Genomic DNA, 24,335 nt, shown 5'->3' on the forward strand with positions numbered 1-24,335 from the left:
TTGTCTTCTCCCTCCCACCTTTTTCGATTACCTTTGCTGATTATGTAGTTTTAAATGTTAGAATTATTCCTGTGAAAGATGAATTTAGCAAACAGAAATAGATGCATCCAGCAACCAGATATCTTCTCTTCTGCCATGCATCGTAATCATTCCAAGAAAGATATTAATCTCACAAGACTTTAGTTATAAAATTGTTTTGGTTTCTTCTGACCTTTTTTCACTCTTCTGCAGTCTTTGTACAGCCCCGTTCATTTATCCATCAATTCTGAAAACTAAAACTTCTGAGAGTTTTTTGAAGAGGCAGAGTTTTGTGATTTTAAAACACACATTGTGAATATTTTCATGAAACTTGTTTTTAATATTTCTCCTAAATTTAGAAGCTTTCCGTGTGCATCGTGTCACATTTCATTATAAATTCTAGACTAAAGAGCCTATTAGTCTGACAGCAGTAAAGATATTCTTAATTTCGTTAGTATCCTTCCCATTCTGCACACTGGGATGAGACAAAGAACATGAGATTTTCTGAAACAGGCATAAAGTAAACAGCTTGTTATATAGGTCATCTTTATTTAATATTCATTAATGCTTTATTGTTCATGGCTTTTCACTTAATTGTATTTATTTATAGAAATTTCCCACTGTAAGGCAGTTTGGCTATGACATAGTTCCTATAAAAGGAGTTTATTTAAATATTTACGTACTTAATATTCAAAGTTACATGAAAAAATGTTGGAAACAGCTTTTATGTAACTGTTCATCATTTGAAAACAGCGAAGTCCTTATCTTCTGTTCATTTCTTATTAAGAAAAAATAAAGACACCACAAACTACACATTAAGCACTGAGACTGATCTTCATGGTCAATCAGACATGTGAACAAAGATTGAGTGTAATAATTGTCAATGAATTTATCTGATTGTGCTGGGGCTCTCAGAGATTTTTTGTAAATGTGTATTTTCTGCTGTTTGCCATGAAGGGACCCATGTATCTTTGTGAGAGTCTGTTGATTACCAGAAAGCCCTACAACATCAAAAATCCTTCACTATTAGTAACCAATCTCAGGACACATAAAATAAATGAAAGTTTTAAAAATAAATTTGGACCTGAGTAGAAAAGCCTTATAGTCCCTTAGCTGTTAAATAGGTTTCTATCACACACAAACTGGCAACTGTATTTTAAACAACATCAAAAGAATTGAGGCATCATGTGGGAATAGAATAACCTTTTCTTTTTGTTGTTTCAATAGACTAATAATTAATTCATTATATTTCATGAATATGTTAACAAATTTTTAACAACTGCCCAAATCTTCTGTAATGACATGTTTAAATCAGCCAGGTATAATGACCCATTACAACTAGATGTTTGAAAGGTCACAGGTCATCCCAAGGGTACTGCCTGCCTTTATTAATGCATTAGCAGCTATTAGTTATACTGCTACCCTGATACCCTGCCATGAATTTTCTTATGAATATTTAATAGATACAATACAACCCTATTGTGACAGGAGAAAAGTAAGAGATAATATGAAGATAAATTAGAGGTGCCTCTTAAAACACTTACGTGTATTTCTCAGTTATATTTTCAAGAATGTAAAACTATGTGGGCTTGATCATCACTTAAATCTGCCTTCTTTACATTGGTTGAGCAAGACAAAAAGAAGAAGGAAGGTTTGATTGCTCCTATCCTATTTCTTGCATCTGAGCTGAAATGTTACTTTGCTACTCAGGAATGACTAGGATAAGCAGACATTAGGTGGCCAGTCAAAAATACTTATATTAAAAACCACAGAAAAATAGTCAAGTCAGATGTGTAGGAACAGCAACAAAAGACATGTGGATAGGTGCTGCTTAGCACTTACCTTAAAGTTTTTTTATACAGAGAATAGAATGGATCACCCATCTGAACCTGTCTGAAGTGGATTTACTGCCTGTGTTGAATATAATTACATAGGGAAAAAGCAGCCAATGTCTAGATTCAGTCTAGAAGATGGTGTTTTATGATCTTGTTCCTAGTCTGAGAATCACAATAAAGCACACAGTTCTGTATGCAGATATCTTAATGAGCCTTGGGAGTTTGCCATCTTGAGCTTAAGCCTTGCAACTGTTTTCATATGGAGACTCTCCAAGAATTTTGAGCCAAACCAAGGAGCCAGTGACAGTCGGTGTCATCTGGTCAGGAATATAAAACACCCATGTGTGGTGGCATATATTGCATTGCAGACTGCACTGTACTTGTCAGCAGTGGTCTGGGCCAAGTCTGAAAAATTATTCATTTTGCAGCCAGTCTCAGCCTCCAAGTAGTGACATACTAATCCTAGAAGTCTGCATTATACATACCACTGTAGCAGATCTTCCTGTGCACTTAATCACAGACTCCTGTGAGAAATGTTTTAAAAGAGTATCAGGGAATCACACAGACAGCCTTTCAGCCGACACAGAGTTCTGTTCAGGTGACATGCATGTAGACTCTTGCTGTCAATGCCTCTCATGTCTTCTATTTCCAAGATAAAGTATATAATTAGTGATTAATCAATCACTTCTCACATTACAGTTTTGATCAGCCAACACTGCAATTCATAGACTGCAAATAGTTGTTCCCTTGTAGGAGGGATGATGAGGCTCCAGAAGCAGTGCAAATCTCATAAATAGTGGAATGAAATGTGGTCTTGTTGAAGACCCAAGACAGTTACTGGTACAGAGAACTGGATGTTAGTTTCCTTAACTGAAATATCTATACATTTTTATAACTATCAGAGAAAAATGAAGAGGGTGAGTATTCTTCTTTGAAAGAGAATTAGGCACACAACTTACCTGAGCTATGGCAAAGGCCTGCAGCAAGCCTGACTCACACTGTTTGCCTTGAGAAAATCCAGCTGTACCTCAAGCATGGCTATCAAGAACAATTAGGATTTAACCATAGCAGTATAAACTGATTTCAGGTTTAGCTTTTTGCAGTTCTGTGAGTTATTGTTCAAAGGAGTTTATACCTATCTTTTGGGTGTGTTTGTACCTGTCTTTTGGGTGTGTGAGAATCTGCCATAGATGGCTCTGCTTGAGCATGGGGTTTGGATCAAATGCCCTCCAGAAGTCTCTTCCGACTTCAGCCATGCTGTGATTCTGCAATTAACACACATTAATAGCAAGTCATATCACAGTTATAAAACCCACAATTTTTAAAATTCAGAGCAGTGTGGGTACTCAACACTGAAACTGGTTACCAAGTTGGTATCTGCAAATGTTGCTATTATTTTCTATATATATATGCTAAGTTGCTTCTGCTCCTTTGAATAAGTTGTTAGGTAAGTAATTTGTGGAACACATTTTATGTGTTGTGATTTCCTTCCTATAATCCCTTTCTATTTCTGCCCAACCTGTTGTTTTGGTAACAATAATCAGTGAATATATAAAACCTCCAAGGTTATAAAAAAACCCCAAACAAACTGAAGCTGTTAAGTGCAATTGCCTTAAGACCTTCCTCTGAGAGAATATCTGGCAGAAGTGAAAGATATTTTTACTTTTGTGCTTGTGGACAAAGCCCACTGTTTTCTTCCATACTGCTTTCCAAGCCCTCCAGTTTTGCTGGGACAATGGAAATAACCCTAACTGGCAGATGATTCTATTGAAGTTCTAGTAAATCCTTAAAAAAAACATTGCTAAGACAGCAGCATCACTATTCTGTGTCTTTTAATGTATTTGTTAGACACACCCATAAAAATTTAAATTAAATACAGGCTCTACCACCAAGCGAGTTAAGTTGTAAAAGAAACTTTCATTCTTTTCCAGAACCAGAAGCAATTATCCACAGCTCAAAGCATTTCAGCAGACATAATGAGGGTATGATATTAACCAGTCAATTGGACTAATCTGAATGACTGTCAGTACTCCCAGCCAAAGAGGCCTTATTATAGTTACAGCTATTACACTGCTGCAGTTACAAGGTTACTTAGAAAGCTGAACTCAATCTATCAGCATATTAGAGACTGAAATGCCAAATCATCAAACTGTAAGCCTTAATATACCGTTTAGAAATGGGGGGATGAGGAAGAGGCCTATATGAAAACGTAGAGAGCACAGGATCTCCTTGACATAATTTTTCTCCGTATTCTGAACCACTCATTCATCTGAATGATGTGTGGGAAGTTCCTATATATTTTCTCATCTTTCTGTAAGTTTTCTTCAGCTTTCAACTTGCAAGAGACACTTCTTGCATTGCAGGTTCTCATTTAAATGAACTCACAAAAGAGGTTATATTTCATTACTGTGGACAATTTAATTTTTTTTTTAAATTTGACTAATAAGAAAAGTGAACGAGCCAGCATAAGTGTTGATACTGCATTATAGGATCTGAAATCATAATAATCAGGGAACACAACAGGTTATTTCATGACTGGTGAAAATGGCCAGGTATTTTTTCCTCTCAAATCATGCCAGTGAGTGTGTTTTTCATGTATGAAGAAGGTTCAACTGTACTCCATAACATGGTCATAATTGGACAAGACTATTGCATGCTACATTATACATCTGGAGGTTAGAAGTGAGGAGGATCAGGACCGTAAAAGATTTTCTGCTTAAAACTGAGAGTTGGAATGAGAGAGAATCTGGAATTGGACTTCAGGTCAAATGAGCCCAATAAATGGACTAACAAGATACAGAGCAAAAATTCCCTATGAAAAGGCAAAGCACTACACAGTAACCTAGTACTGAGAGGAAAACACTGGTGTGAAGTGCTCTTTTCACTGGAGTGGACTGATATCTTTCTTAGGCATTCTCATGAAAATGTGGAAGTTGAGGAAGCCACACTTCAAATATAATTGAGTCAAAATTCTTGGCTTGAAAGTTATTTTCCTTCCAATTCAACCAAAAGAGACTGAAAAGAAACCTGAAAGTTCTGCATTAAGATACAAAAGGACAAATATGAGCATGTGACCTAGCAGTCAAAGCTGTTTCTTTGTTTGAACTCTGATACAACAAGGTGTCTGTTTTCACCAGAGAAACAAATTAGCCAAATAAGACAATTGGAAGACTGGTACAAGCATGATCTGATTTTGACTTTGCAGCTAGACTTTCAGAGGTTGATTGTTTTTGGGACCTGCTATTGGATGAGCTTACTTGCCTGACTTCCAGAAATCATTGATTTTAATCTCAAGCAAGATGATAAGAACAGAAACAAAGATATCATATGGTAATAAAGAACAAATATATAACAAATAAATCTAGTGTCTAGAGGATATCCAGGTGTAGCAGCTTAGGACACTTTCTATACAATATTCTATTTGTAGACAGATGTGAACATATTTTAGCTGTACCTCAAGCCAACTGTTTGCAAACCAGCTCCAAGTCCAAAGTTGTGTTGCAAGAATTATGTCAGGTGCAATTCAAAGTGATGAACCCAGATCAGCTTACTAAAAGCATCATTTGGGTAATGACCAATGTACTGTACATCAGCTCGTTGTGCCACTCTGATGACAAGGTAGCTCAGTCTCTTTTACATCACTCCACCAGTACATGACAATTAAACAAGAGAGTATTCTGGCTGTGAGACTAACTTTATCTCCTCAATAATTCAGAGTTTCTTTAAAAACCTGATTTTTCTATTCAGTGTTCATCTCTTCTAACTCTGTTTTAAGACCATGAGTAACTCTGACTCTTCTGTCTTGTCTCAATTCCTGCTTTCTCTTCTCCTTCAGATCCTGTTCCTCTTCTGTTGCCTCTGGGCTTAGCAGTTCCTCCCCTCACTTTAGAATATAACCTCTAGCTCAGATTGCTTTTACAGAATCCACAGGATGAACATCCAGTAGTCCAGTGCAGCAATGCGGTCTTGCAGATTTCCATGTGGTTTTTCCTTTGTTTCCCTGATCTGTACATTATTGGCTGTTTTTGAAATATGCACCCTGCCTTATCAGAAATCTATTGGTATGTTCCCCTGCCTTTCTTCCCCTCAGACCTTCCGGGATTGGCTCCCCAGGGCAAATCCCTCCCCCCTTCCCTTCCCTTCCCTTCCCTTCCCTTCCCTTCCCTTCCCTTCCCTTCCCTTCCCTTCCCTTCCCTTCCCTTCCCTTCCCTTCCCTGCCTATGCTGGCGTGAGCCCAACTGTCCTTGTTTCCAGGCTCCCAGCCTGCTTGCCCTTCCCCCACTTTCCTCCCCCTTTCTCCTTCCCTGCAACCACCCTGAAGACCCCAAATAAACTTCCCTGGGAGAACAGAAACAGTCTCCAGTATGTTCCTTCGCCTCACCTATGGTTCCTGCAGAGTTTCTGTTGCCCGAGCTTCATGCCACGCTGCGTGTTCCTGCGTGCTCACGGCGGCCCGGCCCTGACCGGCCTGGACTTGCATGGGGTTTCGCATTGAGAGTGGTGACCCTCTTTTCGTGAGGTTTCAGGGTCCTGCCACCTCCCCAGAGCGAGAAACCTCAGTCCAGTATCAAGAGGAAAAAATACTGGAGAAATCTGTGTAACTGTGAATGTCTTTGTACATTTGGTACATACACATGTTGACATTTTATACAATTTTATTTAACTATATATAGTTAAATAAAATTTTATGTTTCTATATATATAAATAAATATATATTTATTAAAATTTCAATAGACTTTTTCTATGACAATAGATATTCTCAGCATTCCTTGTCCTCACTGGAGAAAAACTACCACTTTAATACTTGATTCATTTATGAAAGATTCATATCATTTTATTGCCTTATAGTTCACAGAAAGTTTTCTTTTTAAAAGGTTCAGCTCAGTGTTCATTTTAATTTAGCTCTTCTATAATGGAGTGTTTCTTACTAGAATGTTTACAGTTGGTGCATAGATAAATCATAAACAGGAATTCTAATTCTTTGGTAGTTATTCATATGAGTTCCATTACAGCCACACTGCAGGCAGTGATGCACTTCAAGGATTGTGCTGATGCTGACGTTATAAAGCAGAAGAACAAAGTTTAAATGGTCTGTAAATGTCAGCAGAATCCTGATAGTAAATTATGACCTTGCTATTGACTCCTGAGTACCTTTAGCTACATTTTATACATTTCATATAATGAAAGTGTAATGCTCTTCAGATGACATAAACAAAAGAGTAGCACAGCTCCCCAAATTCATGAATTAAACAGAATATCAGATACTTAGCAGGAGCTATATGAAGTTATTTGCAGAAGTTAAAGTCATCTTAGGAAAGCAATAATATCCAGTAGGTAGTATTGCAAGAAATACTAGCATCTATATCCTTATAGGAATTTTCTAATTTTTAACTTTTTCTTTGGGTTTTTTTTGTTTGTTTTTGTTTTGGTTTTGGGGTTTTTTTCGGCATAGTAGTTCAATATACAGAACTCTGAGATTCAGCATATTAAGCTTTCTTTATTCTTACACATAAAATTTGAATTCTTGCCTAGCTTTTCATTTATATATTGAAACTTTGTAGCTTTGAGGGGATACATTAATGTCCACTGCAGTCTGCAGTGTCTGTGTCCACGAATGAGGTTCCTAGGCAAACTGAATTCAATAATACAGAGTTGATTACGGATAACAGAACCAGAAGTTTGTGCTTGACATATAAGTGACCTTGTAATCCTCTCCTTAGAATTCTTGCCAGCATTTCTCCCTCCTGCCACTCTCCTTTATTGTGTTTTAAAATTAGGTTAGAAGGACTTTGGGGCAGAGACCATGCTGTCACTTACATTCCAAGGAAGAGCTTATTTTTTTACTGCACTGGAAATCTATCTATGGTGTAGATAATTTTTTGAGTTCCTAGTTTGAAATGTTAAAATTTCATGTCATCTTCATTCACATTCCTTTCATAATTCTAAGTGGGATTCCAGAAAGTTATATGTTGCTCATTCCATTTCATAGCAAATAAAATGATCTCCACTGGCTTCTTTCTTTTTTCAGCATTACCCAAAAATTCCTGCCTTACCTATTTCTTTCATACCATTTTATTTACTGTTGTAAATCTGGGTGTAGTCGCAGCAATATTAATAATTTTTTTTTTATGCCTAACCGATCCCAAAATTCCTTTCTTCCTTTGTACAAAAACCAGAGCTGTGCAAGTGAACTTAGTATGGCAGTGCTGGATTGTATCTGGTTTAGGATAAACATCTTCATATGCTGCTGCTCTTTTGTTTGGAACACAAAGGCCGTTCTTCTTAAAAAGTTAGTCTGTTGGGAGAAGAGTACAGCTACAAAGTAAAGGAAAGCTGTTTGAATGTGTCACCAGTGAAATCAGTGTGCAACCAGGATAGGATTGAAGCTTTGAAATTCCTAATAGAAGCTTTGAAGAGTTTAAAGTTTCTCCTTGGCAAATGTTGATATCCTAGAACAGGAGTTCTTCCACTTTAAAAACAGTGGAATCATCAGGCACCTTTATTGTCCTTATCAGAAATAGCTACTGTCTTTTAGTTCTAAAAATGGCTTCTGATGAGTACTCAGTGCTGTACTGCAGATACATTGGGTAGTGTTTTAGAGGATATAATAATTCTGTACATTAGAAATAAATAGCTCCTTTGAATACCAGGAAAATCCAAGTGATGCCTAAATTTTTTACGTATGCTTCATCAGAAGCCAGCTAGGAACAAATAATAAATCAGTATTGATTGAAGCGCTCAGGAAGGTCAGAGAACCAAAGTGTTGAGAATTTGACAAATGTGGTCAATAAAAGAGGCAAATCCCATTTGACCATGCAAAACAACCACAGTCCTTGAAATATTCACTGTAAACTTAATCAGATTTTTAAAAAATGTCTTACAGAAGCATATTTCAGACCCTGATGAGCTATTGGCTTTCATCAGTAATAACCAGTATAAGAATGCTGACATACTTTGACTATAAAAATCTGGCCTGCTAATGAAGCAAGGTGGAAGCAGAGAACTAGTGAACTCTTCTCAAGGGGTCTCCTGCCCTTGTTGAGTTCAGGCATCATGTCGGTGAGAAAAATCTTTTATCATCTGAATGGGAAGATAGGATTTTAGTCAGTGTTTTGTACATTCTTAGGAAAACTGGACCTATTGTTTCTATCTAGCTGCACTATTCAGTGTGTTCACAGCAGATCAGAGCTCTTTCAAGCTGGGAGCCCATGGCCTACGCCCATCTCACTACATCTACATCTTTTCACAGTTTCTGGTCCAATGCTGTGTTTACCTTTCAACTCATGCAAAGCCATCATCCTTTATGTATTTAAGTATCTGCTGAAGACTCACTTTTACTGAGCTGTTTATCAGAGCTTGATCACTATAAAGATGACCAAGCTCTGTGTCATATAGAGCAATTTCTAAGAGTATTTAGATATGATCCTTATACTACATCAGAGGTCACACTTGTTTAACTACAGGTTCTACTAGCAGCACCAGACAAATTCCTGTTGAGACTAGAAACAACTGTTGTTTAAATAAGCATAAGAAAATGTGATGGTGCTAGTGATCGCTGATATTAAATAGCCTAGGAACACAAGCAGTTGACCATCCCCTCTAGTTGCATATATCTCTAGAAGTTTGCATATAAATCCATTTACTCAGAAAACTGCTCTGGAGCTTTCACACGGATTTGCAGTGGAATGCTTAGAGACAAGTCCTATGTCTGAGCTCAAGAGGCTGCACATGCAGTTTGCTGCAAGGAAAGACAATTATCTTCTGTTTTATCTTCACTGAAGAGGAAAGACATAAAATAGTCATAGAATAGTTTAGGTTGAAAGGGATTTCTGAAAGTGATGTAGTCCAAGCCCCTGCTGAAAACAGGTCTAATCAGATCAAGTTGTTCAGAAACTGAAGTTTTTACCACCTCTGAGGATTGCCCCCCACAATGACTGTCGGAAACTAGTTCTAGTATTTGATGAACATACTGATATTTTTTCCCCTTATATCCAGTTTAAATCTCTCACATTCCAGTTGCATTCAAACAGGACTGCATAGATTCTACTGTGAACCGTTGAATTAAAAATTGGTGTCTCTGTTGAGATACTTTTATACCAGATTTTATACTAACTTCTGTAAAAAGAGTTTTCATATGACCAAGAGATTTACTGACTATGAATATAAACCAAATTTTACATCAAAACTTTAAATCTGTAGACCAAAGCTTTTATTCCTAAAATAAAACTTGCACATGCTTAGATTCAGTACATGTTCTAACAAGCATGAATTTGCTGATTGAAGAAAACTTCTGATACTTCCCTCCACCTTTTGAAAATGCACCATGTCCAAACGAAATAGAAAAAAACCTCCAGCAATTGAAACCTGGATATTAGAGTAACCCAAGGTGCATTTTGTACTCATATTTCTACCTAAACTGGAAGAAGAATATAATCTGCCCTTTTTACCTCAGTACATGTTCTGTTAGGCAGTTTAATGGCTCTGATGTTGACAAGTCAATCAAATGAAAACCCTTTTGGTTGAGCTTTTTAATTATTACTTTATTTTATTTATGTTCACTGAAATGAAATAGAAAGGAACTTAAAAAGCTATATGCCCTTGAGACACAAAAGGATTCTTATGAAGAGGTAATATCTTTGGAATAGTGTATGGAATGTTAGCAATTCTGGGCTATGCTGAAACATTTCACCACTCTAGTCAGAAAGAAGATTAAAACCTCCCATGTGCTATAAAGCTGACCAGCGACAAGACCTGCAGGGAAGATGCATGTGTAGGAGACAGTAGGACTCTTGTCAGTCACAGCAGATGGGAGCAGTGAAATGATTTTATGAGATGTGAGATGATGGACTGAAAGATTGAAATGGTAAAATATTCTTGCTTGTCATCAAGGGCAGTAGGATTTATTTTTACGGTTTTCTAATCACTGCATCAGGGTTAACAATCCCTTATGCATAGCTGTAAGTAGTAGCTGCAACAATAAAGAAGAACCTGAATGTCTTCTGAGGTAACTGTGGGCTGTGTTGATCTGTAATTGCAGAGTACTGAAGTGGTTTCTCACATTCAATATTAGCATATTAACTATAGACACAATGGACCTCTGCCTAGTGAAACCCCTACTTGTGCCAGACTTCAGACCTGCATGATCCTTTTGTCTGCTCACAGACAAAAATGTACATCACATCTGATAGCTATAACCAACAAACACCTCAACATCATGCGAAGTGTTCAACACTGATTGTCACTCTATAGACTAAGCCAACTGACTGGCATCAGTCTCTGAGAAATGCTGCCCAGCTCTCCCAAGACCTCAGTGCCACAATGAATTTTTGCAGTGTAATAGGATTCAACAGTCCCATTTTACTAACTTTTTTTTCCATTCCACTCATCAGTATGGAAATAGTTAAAAGCAGCAGTTAGAAGGTCTGAATAAAATTTTCATACTACGCCTTTATCCTTAGCTGCAAGCCATAAGTGGACACTACTTTGTCCAATTTAAAATGATTTTGATATCCATGGTTGTCTGCTCTGCAACACCAAAGCTAAGGGAAAAAGATCTTTTAACTGCAAACTCCTCAATGTATTAGGTGAATCTTTGTGCAGTGAATTTACACTTGCTGACAATAGGCTTATTTAGATTGTGTTCTTGAGACTTTAAACTAACTTGGATCACACATCTCCGGAATTTGAAGGCAAAAATTGAAAATCACTAACTAACAAATACTTCTCTTCCCTGCCCTGTCCTGCTGTGCCCTTCTTCAGCCAAATTATTGGGACTGCTATTTTTTTTTTAAATTTCAGTCAACAAATGCTCTTTTTTCTTGAATTTGCTTGTATATTTGTTTACACAAAACCTTTAATTTCAGTATTCCGTTGAAGTTATTACATAATCTCCTTCTTTCTCAAGTCTGTAAAAGTATGGAGTTCTGCCTGCGTGCCTTTAGATAAAACCTTGTCTTGTAATGAAACCTGCAGTCTAAATTGATGATAGTGGCTACAAATATGATATCCTAGCCAACTTTTTACTGATAGTCTTCATTCCTCTCTTATTCTCAGCAGTAGCCTTGGCATTCATGGTCTACTTAACATCTGATGCCAATTCCATTAAAAAGGAATCCAAATGCAATGTACAAAATTCAATATCAAACTTTAGTGCCCAGAATTTTTGCTCAAATGTGACCACTATTTCTTGTGCAAGTTATCAATTTTCAAATAAAATCTTTGGATCTGAAAAGTAGTCTCCAGCTTGCAAAAGAGGAGGTGTGAAGGCAAGTAGCTCTTTCATCTACAGGAGGTTTTATGATGTGTCAGTTCCTGCTGATTTTCTTTTCCTCTCCACAGGCTAAGTATGAAAATTCTCCTTTTGAGGTGCATTAGAATTTTTTGTTAGACCACAATAGAAAAGCTTACAATACTCAATTTTTATTGTATGCAAGATGAATTAGTAATACTCTTATTGTAGACATCTCCAAAGGTTTGTGGGTGCCATAGTATTTGATGTTCTTGAAAATAATTGTTCTCTCTTTTCAGACTACACAGATTCTATTTCTAAGAGACAATCTACAGAGGTGAGTAGATATATAGAGTACTGTCCAAAAGTCAAAAAGTTATTAAGAAATTCCAAGGTTTAGAGTTACTTTGTGGGAACTGGAGTAGGAAAGATATGAAAAAGGGGTAAAATAAGAGAAGATAAGCTATACCAGAATAAGATTATGAGATGCAAAGGGCAAACACAAGTCTTGAATAAAAAGATGAACAGATGAACAGGTTAAAATATTTAGTTGCCTTGCTGCTATGACAGTAATATTATTTCACAAGCACTAGATAACAGAGAATAGAGTTGCAGGATGACTAATAAGAAACAGGTTCCAACAGTCCTAAGGATAATGTTCATGATGTGCACTTGGAATTTAAATGTTGACTTTAAAAATGCCTTCTGTGATTTTATAAGGAGTCTGATCGTGAGGCCTGTTACAGCTCTCCAAATGATGTCCACTAAATAAAAATCAAGATGGAAACTGTAAACCATTCATATCCATCACAGAGAAGATAGGAGATGCTAATTTTACTGAATTCCATTTCATATGGAGTGTTTTTACATAGGAAAAATATGTGGAATATTTTCCACATGTTTTTCTTGTGGTTACTTTTGCATTAATATATGTTGCTAATACTAAATTTCCATTAGCTAGACATAAAATATTCCCTCAGATATTAGCTAAATTTTCCTTGCCATAAATTGAAGATAGGATGTGGAAATTTTTGTTTTTTCAGAAGAACAATTTGTTCTAAAAAAATTTCTCTCTTGAATATAAGGTTGCTAGTTAAATACCCTGGAATAAAAACTCTTGATCGTCATCTCCTTCCCTTCTCCTTCCCTTCCTTTCTCCTTCCCTCTTGTAGTTTAGAAATCTGTTTATAAATTACATGCCTCTGATTAAAATGACCAGTACATCTTTTTTTCTCTACAGGATTTGATCAGAATGATTCCTATACAGAGCAGAAACGTCTGAATTTGTAAAGATCTGTAAATAATGAAAATTTGATATGCAAAGAAATATTGGAAAATTTACGGAAATTTGTAATGCAAAGCTGATTGACTTTTCTTTAATACAGTTTTGGCTCTGATACAACATAACAGGGAGATCAAATGTATTTATTTGTTTATAAGAGCTGACTAGATTTATTCTGAGCATTGTAGCAGGAAAGCAAACTAGATTTACATTTAGAAAAGCAATTATTTATGTTTGCACAAATAAGTTATGTAGTACCATATCTCAAACTAGGAAACATAAGAAACTGTTTCTGAAGTCTTGAGCACATTTCATTTTCAATTTTATAATCATTAGTGTGGCATGTACTTTATTACTTTTGGCTGATGATATATTTTTATTTGGAAATGGGTGTAAAACATGGAAAGAATACAAATCATGAAAGTGTAGAAATAGGTAAATTGGTAATCGCTGAAGATGAGAAAGAATGTACATATAAATTTCATACATCCGAAGACTTTTTAAAAATGGGAATGAGGCTATTAAATGTAAAATTAATGGGAAACCAGGAAAAATGCAGAGAATTTAAGTGGGCTATTATGGATCACCTTGATTCTGACTTTCATGTGTTTTATGCTCTGGGGAGATGCCCTGTCATATTTAGTGGTGACATTTTCTTGATTTTTAAAGCACCTGTAATACTTTTGCTTTACCCATTCTATGTTAGTGAGTTTCTATGATGCACCTTTAATCATTCACCTATCATTATGACCTTTCTGGCTTTTTCAATAATGACTAGGTCTTAAGTTATCTTTAGTATGTTTTTGGCTTCTTAACCCTTCTGGAGAAAATATTTCTTGTTTACAAATTTACTGGATGTTTTAGCTCACTTTCATAAGTGATCTATCATGTTAGGGTATCTGATAATATAAAATTTGGACCCATAACTTTTTAGCTATGATTTTCAGGATTGTTTGGAGAGTTATGCTTACCCAATTAAAAAAGTCAAACTTTTCTTCAACCATGCAATTTATTTAATCTTGTTTACTGTGATAATCTATCAATTTCTAACTGATAAAAATGATAATTAAAGTTGAGAAAAAATAAGAAATTTAAATCCATTTAGTTCTAAGTTGGATTTTTGGTACATGATGAACTGTATTCAGATTAACTCAGAATTAGTGTGACGAAATATAGCTCCTAATGAGATCAACAAGAACAAAAGATATTTGCATCAGGAAATAGTAATTTTGCAGTAAGTGGCTCAAGGTGGGCTGAGAAGCAGGCATTGTGTACAAAGACTCCTTAAGTTTGTTAAATATTTATAGATCACCATGAAATTTAGGGAATGCCTAGGTCTGGAAAATAACATAGAGTAACACAAAATAACATGGTGGAAAACCCTCTATATTATGTCTACAGCTGTTTGTCCTCTGTTTTGACAAGTAGAATCTCTGTGTAGAGATAACACTGGCATTCACAGAGACTTGTTCTGGCCACCTGCCTGTCTGACTCACACAAAACCCAAAATAAAAGAAAAAAACCCAAACCCAGCCCAAACCACACTCTATTTACTTTAATGCAACAACAAAAAAGAGGAAAGGAATTCTTAGCTATCTAAAACAAATCACCTGTCCACACTTGCAAGAAGACAACTACTGTAACTGTGAATTTCCCTGTAATAGTTTTCCTGAGAGTAACCTTTAGCAGAAAGTTCAAATAAGAGTGCATATAAATTATCATGCAGGTAGTATGCCACAGCCAGAATTTAGGATACTTTATAGAATTTTCTCTTCTTTTTCTCTCACTCATTTCATCTTAAGATTGAAATATTTTGAACAAGATGATTTTTTTTTTTTTTTTTTGCAGACACACAGCTGGGGCTTTGTCTGTGATTGTTACTGTGATGGTTAAGAATCAATATCAATAATCTTGACTAATATTTGCCTTGCTTAGGATTAGCTATTGTATAAATGGCATTTCCACGGTCTCTTTTCAGAGTCTGAATTTCTGGTTTCCATCCTGTGCCTTCTAATCTACTTGTACTTCCCTTTTTATTTAGGTTGTTCTTTCATAATTCCTAATTTCCAGAACACAGACAACAAAAGGAGTGAAAAAAAGAAATACTGGAATCTATTTTAAAGTCATGGAGCAGAATGCCTTTTGCAAGTCTTTACAAATCACGCCTACAATGCAAATAACAAGTAAGAAATGTATGATGAGAAATGTCTGATTACCACAAATTAAAACTAGATTGCAGCTGGTACATGGCAGACAACATATCTTAATAGTGAGAGTTTTCATGCTTTGTACACTCTCAAGTTAGAGTTTACATGATCAAAAATAGAAGTTATTTAATGTTTAAATATTTTTCATCTGAGGAATTTAATGCTTAGTGAAGGTTCATGATTATCTGAATTTTCAGATAATTTTAGTTTTTCTATGTTTTAGTTTGGTTTGGTTTTGTTGGTTTTGTTTTTTGGGGTTCTTTTTGGGGTTTTATTTGAGGAGATAGACTATTAAAAAGTAAAACAAGGGCAGTGTGAAATGATGACACATGAGCAAACTGCTTTGCACCTTTCTCTTTCACATGAAAAAAGCAAACTCAGCAAATTAGAATGATCATGTCCTAGAGTCCCTAATAATTAAAACAATGCAATTACTGTTTAAAAGCTGATTGTGGCAATTGCATATAATTTCCATTGCAGATCATCTCATCAACCATAAACTCTAATATGGAGATAAGTGAAGAAGAAACTCATTTAGAGTAGGTACTTGCTGTGTATGTCCTATGAGCACAATCAATTTCCAGTGTCCTCTGGTCCTCCAGATAACATCTGTTTTTGCAATTCAGTTGATAATTCATTAGTAAAACCATTTCTGATGAGAATTCATGGACTCCCACTAGTCCACTTTTATTCCTTTGGGCTCTAGACTCCATCTGACCTACCTCATCTGATCTTGAGATAAGTTGAGATGTCCTCAGTTTTCATCTCCCAGCTGGTAACTTTCCACATAGCAACTTCACTCTAAAAACAACCCCCTTGCAACAGACACTCATCAAAACACAGCTGACATTTTTGGTTTAGGGGAGATGCATTTCTTTCTATTTATATCCTTTCCAGATAAACCATGAAATTACATCAGCTTTGGTATAGCAATTATGACTAACATTTCTGTAAGCAAGGATATTGACAAGGATATGAGAGATTAGGTAAAATAGAGAATATGTTTAAGATAACACAATTTGCATTTCACCAACATTTTCTACTTGCTACAGATTAATTTCATTCTATATTTTTTCTTCAGGTGCCTTTACTCATATCTTATAAAAATTGAAAACTGGAGACATTTTTGGCTCCACTCTCACCCACCAGTTTCAAGGCAAATTGACAAGATCCCGTCAGCCATCCCACAGCTTAATGTGGCAGCTGGACCACACAGATGCTGGGCAACAGACAGTTACAGAGTTTTCTTGGAAATTCTTGCTGCTGGAAGCTTTCCTTCCACTGTAACAGTTTTGACCCAGGAGCACTTTAGTTTTGCTGAACTTTCTTGAGAAAGCCAGAGGAAAAAAAAAGAGAAACTTGTTCTGCTTGTTCTTAGAAAAGAGGATGGGCAAGGGACAGGAAGGGTGTAAATATATAAATAGCAGCCTGGGGGAAAACTTTTGGGGGAAAAGTGTTCCTATGGTGAACTGTGAGTGAAAATTTAGAGGGCTGTGAAGGTGTTGACTCCCACAAAGTAGTATCATCAGGATTAATCCAAGGCCAACCACAAGTTAAAAAGAAGTGGCAAACCAGGAGAAAGTTGGACTTGACAGGCCCCATTCTGTGCTGTTCTTTCAGTGCCTGTGGCTGAAGAATGAATTCAAGAAAGGCTAAAGTATACTGAATGGACTATACGTTATTTGATATTCATGGCGGAAATTATACAGGATTTGAAAATTTGCTGAATTTAAAGTTATGAAAAAATCCCAAAGGCAGGTATCTGATGCAAGGAGCTTCTTCAAGAACATCAGTTTATTCAAAGACTACCAAGTCTTCCAATTTTCTGCTTCTTCTCCCCCCATCATTTAAAACACTGTTTTGTTGTTGTTTCTTGAGCTTGCTTTATTTAACTGTAAATACATAGCATTGTCACCTACTAAATACAAATAGTGTTTCAGATGATCATTACTTCCCCTTGTATTTTAATCACTTGACAAAGGTATTTGAGCCTAGTTTTCTTCTGTCAAGGCAATTTACACTGTTGTGTGCCGGATGAAAATATAATGAAAAATATAATGAAGCTTTCATATTTATACTGCGAAAACTGGGGGGAGGCTCTCACTTATTTTCAATGTTTAAAATAAGACAAATTTAGGGAGCTTTTTTCTGATTCAAGTAATAGACCCAGAATAACTCAAGTTGTTAATGACTAAGACAAATTGTCAGCAAGATAGAGATCTCTACATTTCGCTGACTACATTAGTGGAATTGTTCCCTTGATTGTTTTTCCACAGAAAACAAGAATGTTTGTTCATTATACATCTATTATGATGAGAAAATTCTTCCAACAAAAATTTCTTCTGTTTTACTTGTTTTGCTGTGTTTGTGACAAGTAAACATAATTTTTCTTCTATTTTGTTTGCCAAATGTGTCAGAGGCAGACATTTAGACAAACTCATGTATCAAGAAAAGAGCTGGATTCAAGCTCTGCCAAGTTTGAATATGATACTTTTAAAGAGGAGTGGGAAGAATACTTTGATCAACTTACAGCAGAAGCTTTTGAAACCTAAATGGCTGCAATGTGAAAAGCTCAGAAGCTGAGGAGGGTCCTCTAAATCCTGCAAGTAGCAGAAGTTGAACAAATGATCATCTGCTTTTCCCAACTAAAATTGTCCTTCAATTCTAAGTTGATGGCCTGACATCAGGCAGTAAAACAGAAAGAGACAGTGCTGAAGGAAATCGAAGGAAAGAAGTTCACAGAATCATCAGACTGACTTTATCATAAAGATGATGGTTGTGTGCTTACAGCTGAAGTTATCAAAGGTAACCTAGAGAGAAAAAAATTTCCCAGACTCTTACAAGAGATCAATAGAAACACTGTAAAAGGATGGGGATCAACTGGAGGAGAAGCTGATGGATCTTTGAGAGCTAGAGGACAGCCAGGATAAAATGAAATTACAGAAGACAAAGGATGATGAGATTAAAGGAAACACTTGAAAACCAAAACCACACAGGTCAAGAGATTGAGGACAATGTGCTGGTTCAAACATTTTGTTGAAATGAGCTTATCAATAAAAGTATTTTGCAAAGAGTGCAAATGACAGAATCTAGATTGAAGATGGAAAGCAAAATACACCTTTAGAGACATTTAAACATTTAATTATCTAAATCTAAGCTAATTTTTGAGATTGATCTTTGAATCAGTAATTAGGAAGAACCAGCTGCAGAAGACAGCTTGATTTCATTGTATTATACAGGGGTCATAAGATTGAATCCCCTTACCATTGATCATACAGATGACCAGTTGAGGCTTGGATAATTGTCAGATATGTTTGTGATTTTTAATATCAAGGGAAAACTCAAATGGAAGGTGCTCCAGGCAAGTGAGAATAATTTATTTATACTGTTCTCAGAAAAAAACCTCAAACCCATATGGTGCAGAAGTTGGAGTCACAAACAGAATGAGCTTTCTTTAGAAAGTGTATTCTGTAAAAGAATTTGTTTCTTTTAGAGTAAGACTTTTCTGGACCCGGAGGGCAACTTTACACCCAATATGTGTTACTGTGAGAGTGAATAGCAGCTGAGTCTCACTTAGAGAAAAAATTCCTATCTGGTGAAGCTCAGTTTCCTGCAGAATGCTGAAAAAACTGTTCCACTGTTTACACTTTCCCTGAAACAAAAATTACATTGTGTCACTCTTGCAAAATGCTTCCACATAACTGCAAGTTTAGGCTAGTATGAATATTCTAGAGGGAGAATAGTTTTATCTGTCACTAGATGAGTGCTAAAAAATACTCAAAGTATGTTCATCATCAGCTTCTTTTGTTTATTTTTTGGTTTTTTTGTGTTTATTAATTGCAGGCAGAAGTAATAAACTTGGCAGATTATCTGGGGTTGTTATCCTGTTAAAATACTTGTTACCAGTTTAATATTTGACGGGCAATAAAAATAGTGTTGTTTTAAATAACTGGCATTGTGAATAAAAAATAATCTCTTTCACTACGTATACATAAATATATTCTTTGTCTCTAGCACATTTTGTGTGCTTTGGTTTGTCTGTATGCTGGTCTTTGATGTACCAATATATTCATGCAATTGATAAATCAATTCCTCCAGACACTGGAATTCTTTAGGCACACTTTCAGGTATAGCTTGTGTTCAATTTATAGCAACCTGCCACTCTAGAAACTGCAATCAGCATCCTATTTAATGGACTCATTTAACTAGGATTCTCTCCCTTTCTACTTCTTGTTTTCTTTTTACAGAGAGGAAGTCATCCTTGACAAAAATAAAAAGGGATGAACAGTCTGCACTTGCAAAGTGTGAATAGCACTTTTTCAATGATTAGTTTGATCACTCACTTAATAAAACCAATATGGTTAGTATTGTCCAAAGTCTGAAGGTGACCTTTCCAACATTTTAAATAAGAGAGAGATGATTTATGGTGATGCATCCCATGCTATTACACTTTGACATATATAAATGATGTGCTGAAATTCTATAATGCATTCATTTGCTCATGTTATCTGTAGATATTGCACTATTATACTTCTACACTACCCTAATACAAAATTATTTTAGAAGCCATCATAATTAATAGTAAAACATAACATAAACACCTAAATTATTTCTTCAAGAAACTAAATCAATGAAAAATTTCATTAATATATATAAATAAAGTATTTTACATCTAATTGGAAGCTCTTATTTCAGTTAAGTATTTCATTGTGACAGAATTTTAATAATTGCATTAAAATGTTGGATCTTAAATTGCTCACTGGTATTTACAAATATCAGGGGAAAAGTGGTATCATGAAGTAACACTGCTTCTTCTATCCTTTCTTCCTCCATTTTCTGAACAATGAAATAAATACAGCATCTGCTGCAGAGATACAGAACCACATCATGGTTGAGGTTGGAAGTGACCTCTGAAGGTCATCTTTATCAACCCCTCTGCCCAAGCATGGCCACCTAGAGCTGACTGTCCAGGACTCTAGTTAGATAGCTTTTTGAATATCCCCAAGGATGAAGACTCCACAACCTTCATGGTCAATCTATGCTAGGGCTCATTCACCCTCACAGTAAATCTGAGGTTTATAAATGTAAATATACTGTATATATTGTCAGAAGACATTTACATACATCAATATAGTTAAGTTTCATTGCAAGATTTTTTAAAAATCCACTTTCATCTGTCCTTTAACAGAAAGAATGGCCCTGTTTTTTCTCAATGTGTGCGCTTTCTGTGACTCACAGAATTTAGCTCCAATTTTGCTGTGAAAAAAATCACTGAACGTGACCACCTTCCTCCTGTTTCCCGAAATCTCCTTGTGTATTTTTTAGCTGAATAGCCCAGGTGTTACCTTGTGGTGTCACAATTTATGAATGCATAAGCTGCCTGCCTGTGTGCTTCTTTAGTGGGTAAAGGAGGGACATCTCTATTGCCTGGGATGCTTTCTGTAGGCTCAGAACTGTTGCAACTGTAAGGAGACAGTGATTAAAATTACAAAGGTCTTCAGTCCTTTGCTTCAGAGGACAAGGGAAGAGATTTTTCCTGTGATAGAACACTGGGTTGGTTTTTTTGTTCATCTCTTTCTGCTGCTGTTGTTATTGCTGCACGGTTACATGTGGGTTCTGGAAAGTGTTTCCTCCCCCTTTAGCATGGCAGGGACCTGCAGACATTTTTCCTTTGCCACAGGGGGTATGGGTTGCCTGCTAGGATCATCTAGGCATAACTCAATTCATTAGTCCCCTGCTAATCTAACTAATGTTGCATTTCAAGTGGCAGCCTGTGCTGAAAGTCCTTACATAACACACTTTGAAGTATTCTTTTCTACTTTATTAATTAACAATTAACATATACACCATATAACTTCTCAATTTTTATGCGCACATGACATCTGCAGCTTTTTATCCACTCTCATATTCTAGTTCACAACATCCCCAAAGTTTCAATATCTTGAAGAAAGAGTTGTACATTACAGTGATGTATTTTTAAAAGCTTATTTACAGATATGATGGGGTGTTTTTCCCACCAGAGATGCTGTTTTCTCTCTGAAATACTGAGAGAAAAGTCAGTTGCATTATGCGGACCTTACTCTACTTGATTTTGATTTCTCTTCCTCAGAAGGGAGTTTTAAAGGGATATTTCAGAAACTGTCTGACAATTGCACAGCAGTCTGTAGATACATTTTTTCCAGTACAGCCATTTGTTGTAAACGTATTAGAAAGCTGATCATACAAATATGCCACTACACACCATCAAATCACTGTAGTCTTAAATTACATTTAGCAATGGAGATGCTGTAGACTGAATAAAGACTCCTGAAGTGTTTTCTGTATTATAAAGACACTACTATTCCCCCACCAAAAAAACCACCCCACAAACCCCAAAACATTTAGCAACCTTGTGAATCTGTTCTGTTTCATCTGTAAAAGAAGAATGCATTTTGGATAAGAATCCCTTTTTGATAGTGCCCCAGAAACTAGCCATCAGCATTGTGAGAAAAAAAATATGTCACTGTTTTTTCTTTAAAATGGTTATATAAACATTGCTGATCACCAATGTTTTCTTTTCCTTTTTTATGTGAAAGACTTTACAGACTGAGACCCTCTAAGTGTCCAATGTGAGTTAAAATGGGAAGAAGGGATATTTCATTCCTTTTTAATTATTTGCCTAATAAGCAACCTTAAGTATCTTCCTTTCTCTGCACTTCAGTTTATGTCTCTATTTGATTAAAACCATGAGATTTCTTTTGTTTATGGTGCTCTTTGAGATCTCTGTAAAACAAAAAAAAATTGAGCAGAGAAGAATAAATACTATTTTGTCATTTACTCTGTTCTAGGTTTTGTCCCTCCATCAAAGATAGATCAGTTAAATCCCTTCATGTAGCAAGCAATGCATCTTGAATAATAATAGTAAGTTCCATTCTTGTCTGTGGAAGTGTATCCATAACTATTTATCTTTCCTTTGAATTACAAGGATTAGAGAAAAAACAATGTTATTGTATACAACATTGTGACTATAATTTTTTTTTGTATATTTCAAGACATACACATATTAAGACAATTTTACATGTCAGACCTGGCTGTGAAGCTTAATTTATTTTACTGCAGTCCAGGTGTCTACAACAAAGAGAACTACATTGAATTATTTTCCTAAATGCTTTTTTTCTCAGTCAGGAAAAATAAAGAATTTAAAGGCATGAATCTTTTGAGCTGTTTTAAATGTCACCTTGAGGACGAGAAGGATGTGGTCTGGGAATATCCATTTTTTTCCATGGATGGCAAAGGGACTGACTAGTCCTAGTATTTGCACTAAATCAGATGAATCCCTCTTTGTGTGAAGGGCAACAAAGCTTGTAAAGGCTCTAGAGAGTAAGTCCTATGAAGAGTGGCTGAGGGAGCTGGGGTTGTTTAGCCTGGAGAAAGGGAGGCTCAGAGATGACCTTCTTGCTCTCTACAACTCCCTGAGAGTGTAGCCAGGTGGTGTATGGTCTTCTCCAGGGCAACAGGTGGCAGGACAAGAGCAAATTGCCTCAAGCTGCTCCAGGGGAGCTTCAGGTTGGACATCAGGAAGAATTTCTTTATGGAAAGGGTTAAGCATTGAAATGGACTACCCAGGGAGGTGGTGTAGTCACCATCCCTGGAGGTGTTCAACAAGTAAGTGGGCATGGCACTTGGTGCTATGGTCTAGTTGATAAGGTGGTAATTGGTCAAAGGCTCAACTTAATGACCTTAAAGGTCCTTTCCAACTTAAATGTTTCTGTGATTCTGTGAAGCACACAGCATCATGTACCTGAAAAATGCCATATCCAGAGAAGGCTCAGTAATACAATTACTCTGAGGCTCACAGTCCCTATGAATTATGAAGATATTGTTATACAATTTAAACTGTCAAAAATAATAAAATAAAATAAATAAATAAAATAAAATAAAATCAATTAAATTTAGAAAAAATAAGAAGGAGTTAAAATTTATCTGTTTTATAATTATTTGATCAGCTGTATTCTACATCTGGCTTCAAAAGTTTCTGTTCTACAGTGAAAGGTTTGTTCTACTCTGCCAAATTGTAACAGTGACCAAACATAGTAAACAACAGCCAGTCACTTCACTTTTGGTTTTGGGACATTTTGTATAGCTCCTAAAAAAATTAGGACAGGAAAAAGAACGGAAAATATTAGTATTCATCTTACCATTCTTCTGTGGCTGAAGTGCTCTTCCACTGCTTATTGATTCCACTTCTTTGAAGGGAAGATCATACTGAAGAAGCTGTAATTGGAAGTGCCCCAGTTACATCTAGAATATGTCAGAAGTTCATCTGCTAATCATGTTGCTTACAGCTGCAGCCTGCCTTGTCTGTAGCCTCCTCCCTTGGGAGCTCATTGCCTTTGTAGCCTGCAGGTTATTGTAGTTTACAGTAATTTCCAGACTCAATTCAAAGAGCAAGTTTTGGTATAGACAAGTCTGAAATGGCACAAATCTAGCTGCTGCAGAGATTACTGTAGATACTGGAGGTATCTGGAGGTGCTCTTGTCATGTTTCCACTGAAATGACCAATAGCTGCCCAAGTTTTACAACCAAATAGAACCAAGAAGGGCTTATTTCATTGACTATTGGAGAAATGGTAGAAATGATTTATTTTGAACCTTTAATAAAAGGTCTTTTCCCTTTTTTATGGTTAGCATTCAAGCAATGTAAAATTCAGATCTCAAGCTTCCTTTCTGTACACACCAATCATTTTAAAATCCCAGACAAATTGTCCCTCTGTATCTATATGAAA

The sequence above is a fragment of the Lichenostomus cassidix genome, chromosome 3, assembly GCF_008360975.1.
Source record: "Lichenostomus cassidix isolate B80296 chromosome 3, HeHo_3.0, whole genome shotgun sequence".
NCBI lineage: Eukaryota > Metazoa > Chordata > Aves > Passeriformes > Meliphagidae > Lichenostomus > Lichenostomus cassidix.